The 4,002-nt window shown below is 36.7% G+C and overlaps 1 protein-coding gene across 1 annotated transcript in view; it reads left to right on the top strand.

The window, feature by feature from the left end:
• LOC106880106 (small conductance calcium-activated potassium channel protein 1) overlaps positions 1–4,002 on the top strand; it is a 514,884-nt gene that overhangs the window by 46,487 nt on the left and 464,395 nt on the right. The window contains exon 2 of the mRNA XM_052972057.1: positions 3,805–4,002. This exon is cut by the window's right edge and continues 2,469 nt beyond it. The gene's annotated coding sequence lies outside the window, so the exon portion shown is untranslated. The remainder of the gene's footprint in view (positions 1–3,804) is intronic.

Genomic DNA, 4,002 nt, shown 5'->3' with positions numbered 1-4,002 from the left:
TATATAATTCTTCTAAACGGTGTCCCAGTTTGGTCGAAGTCTAGTGACTAAAACAGTAAAAGATAAAAGATATGTATTTCTAAATATGTATATGTACGTGTGTGTGTGTGTGTGTGTGTGTGTGTGTGTGTGTGTGTGTGTGTGTAAGTGTGAAGATAGAGAAAGCAAGTGGGAAATATACCTGTGTAGGAGTAGTTGTTTGCATAAACGCATCTATAAGCAAAATAATTGCATTCACACATCATTATTTAAAATGTTTTCCCCATTCTTGTCTGATATTGATGTAGGACCATTGTCTGAAACGTCAAAAACTTTATTTAATTTTTCCTTCCTCCAAACTGAACTTCTTTCGAATCTATACATTCCTCCATTGTTTTGTTTCTTTCTTTCTTTTTTATTGCATTATTTGTTTTGTTCCTCCTTGTGATTCTACACGGACATTCTGTTTCTATCTCGACGATGGCTTCTCCAATTATGACCGTATTTATCTTAAGTCGTAACATCACCGCTAACCTATGCTACGTACAATCACAAACGCTCATACACAGACACGCACAAACGCATGCAGAGAGAAAGGAAGAGAGTATAGAAATAGAGAGAGTAAGAATGAGAGCAGCTAGTTATATATATGTCTGCTTGGTATTGTTTCTTTTTTTACGTCTTTGATTTAATAGCTTTATGTGTTTTCGTCTTTCAATTCTCATAATAAACTGATTAATCAATAAGAAACTTCATTAAGCAATATATTATAAGTCCTTCATTAAAATTTAAGCATCTTTTATTGTACTTTTAACCTGTTGAACTTCAGAATCGTTTCCCAAACTATTACAGTCCCCTAGCGGACGTTATTGTATTTAGTATCACACTTGAGACTTTCTGACATTTCAAAGATTTCTCCTTATTTCCGTGTATGCGTAGGTGTATATGTATGTGTCTATATGTATGTATTTATGTACGTTCGTCCGTCCATATGTATATATCGCATGTATGTATGTATGTATGTATGTATGTATGTATCTATCTATCTATCTATCTATCTATCTATCTATGTGTGTATGCATGTATGTATGAAGAGGTGTTTACATGCTATATGTTATGTATTATGAGTATATGTACATACGTATATCTGGGTGTATGCTTTTTGAACGTATGTATACATATCTGTTTTTATGTATATATATATTTATGTCTATGGGTATAAATTAATGTATGCATATAATTTATCACGATTTGCCTTCAAACATGTGCATAATCATCTATCTGAGTACATGTTTGTACTCATCCATGTACTCATGTTGTCTGTACTTATGTATAATATTAATAATAATAATAATAATAATAATAATAATAATAATAATAATAATAATAGCACTAATCCTTTCTATTGAAGGCACAAGGCCTGAAATTTAGTGGGAGGGGTCTAATCGATTACGTCGATCCCAGTGTTTCACTGCTGCATAATTTATCGATCCGGAAGAGATGAAAGGCGAAGTCGACCTCGGCGGAAATTGAACTCAGAACGTGGTGACAGATGAAATACCGCTAAGCATATCGCCCGGAGTGCTAATGATTCTGCCAACTTGCCGCCTAAATAACAACAACAACAACAACAATAATAATAATAATAATAATAATAATAATAATAATAATAAAAATAATAATAATAAAAAAATTTGGGCACAATGGCAGCAATTTGGTGGGGATGAGTCGATTACAGAAAATTCTACTTGGGCCCCACCTACAAGGTCATGCGCTGTTTATCTTGATATGAGATCACCATGTCGCGCACATATGGTTGTGATGCATGTACCTGGTGTACCCTTATCAGACAGGTAGTCATGATGGGTATACTGGGCTTCGTATATTTTACCCCAGTGTTACTTTCATGGCATGCACGGCTCTCTTTCACTCAATAATAATAATGATAATGGTTTCAAATTTGGGCAGAATACCAACAATTTTAGGGGAGAGTAAGTCCATTACTGGTACTTAATTAACCAGCCCCGAGAAGATGAAAAGTCAAAGTTGACCTCGGTGGAATTTGGGTTTAGAACGTCACAAAACCTTAAGACTGACAAAATGCCGCTAAGCATTTCATTCAGCGCAGTAACAATTCTGCAAAGCCACCAGTTCCTAATTTAGCATCAAGGCCTGAACCTTGAGGAGGTGATTTGTCAATAAAATCGTTCGGTACTTGCAACGGTGGAAAAGTTGATGTAACGTCGCCATTGGCGGAATTTGAACTCGGAGCCGAAGCAAATTTTTCCGACGCTGGCCTATGATTGATTTGATTGCAAGCAGGGTATTCGAAGAAATTGATCCCCCAGTAGGACTGTTATTTTTTTTACATGAATTTTCAAGAGCAGTCTTTGGTTTCTTAATAAAGGGACATAACTAAATGCACTAAATCCATCGCTGCTAGTTTGTCCATTGTTCAACCGATTTTATCAACTTACTGCCGCCATTTTCTTCGTCAATACGCTAACCTCTCTCGGTTTTTTTTTTACCGGCAGAATCAGGGTCGGAAAAATTACCCTGTTGTATTTTCTCTTCGTGACGTTCAGAGTTCAATTCCGCACGTGGTTAACTTTGCGTTTCATCTCAGTGGGGCCGATAAAATGAAGTACCAGTCATAAAGTGAGGTTGATGACATCGACTAATCCCTACCCTCAGAACTGCTGGTCTTGCATTAAAATAAAAAGTCATTATCTAAATGACAGCGAGCCGGCAGAATTGTTACTGCGTAGCACAAAATGTTAAGCGGCGTTTCTTCCGGCTTTTTCTGTCTTGATTTAAAATGTTGCCGAAATTGACTTTGCTTTTCAATCTCTCGGTAACGCTAAAATAAGTACCAGCTGAGATCTTGGGTTGATGTAGTCGACAAGCCCCCTTTCCCCAAATTCCAGACATTATACCTATGGTAGAAGAGATCTTTTTTAACGCAACCTGCTTGCAGAATCTTCAACACACCGATTTCGTGCTTAGCAATATTTCGTCCGTCTTTACACTCTAAGTTCAAATTTTTCTGAGGTCGACTTTGCCTTTTATCCTTTTGGGGTCAATGAAACAAGTATCAATCAAGTACTGGGGTCAATGTAATCGACTATTCCCTCCTTCAGAATTTCAGAACTTGGGCCTTTAGCAGAAAGAATTATCATTAGTACTGGCAATCTAGCAGAATCATTAGCGCATCGAACAAAAATACTTAGCGGCATTTCGTCTGTCTTTACGTTCTGAGTTCAATTCCGCCGAGGCTGACTTTGACTTTCATCTCTTTTGGGGAAGATAAAAGAAGTACCAGTTGAGCACAGCAGTCGATGTAATCGACTTACACTCTCCCCGAACTTGCTGGCCTTGTGCCAAAATTTGAAATGAATGATAATAATAATAATAATGATAATAATAATAATAATAATAATAATAATCCTTTCTACTACAGGCACAAGGCCTGAGATTTAGGGAGAAAGAACTAGTCGATTACATCGACCCCAGTACTCAACTGGTACTTAATTTATCGAACCTGAAAGGATGAAGGCAAAGTCGACCTCATTTGAACTCAGAACGTAGCGGCAGACGAAATACCGCTATTTCACCCGGCGTGCTAACGATTCTGCCAGCTCGCCCCCTTTAAGTCTATAATTAGCATTACCTTCCTTTCTTCTTTTGTCTGAAATATAATTACATTGATAGAGTATTTTTAATTTGGGTTATAAGTAACTGCTATTATTCATTGATAAGTTTTTGTCTTCATTTTTATCGGTGTGTGTATTTATGGGTTGTTTTTTTTTGTTTTTGTTTTTGTAGACAATGGAAACTAATCGAAGGAGATGAATTTGATGAGCCAACAACAACTAAGAAAGAAACCTGGATAATTATTTACCTCCCTACTTTATACTTTTAATTGCTTATTAACAACTATCTGTCTGTCTGTCTGTCTCCTTAACTCCCTCCCCCCTCTCTCTCTCTCTCTCTCCCTCTCTCTCTCTCTCTATCTATCTACCT

This window comes from Octopus bimaculoides, chromosome 12 (assembly GCF_001194135.2).
Source record: "Octopus bimaculoides isolate UCB-OBI-ISO-001 chromosome 12, ASM119413v2, whole genome shotgun sequence".
Classification (NCBI taxonomy): domain Eukaryota; kingdom Metazoa; phylum Mollusca; class Cephalopoda; order Octopoda; family Octopodidae; genus Octopus; species Octopus bimaculoides.
The sequence above is the reverse complement of the archived record's forward strand: the minus strand, read 5'-3'. Positions and strand labels throughout refer to the sequence as shown.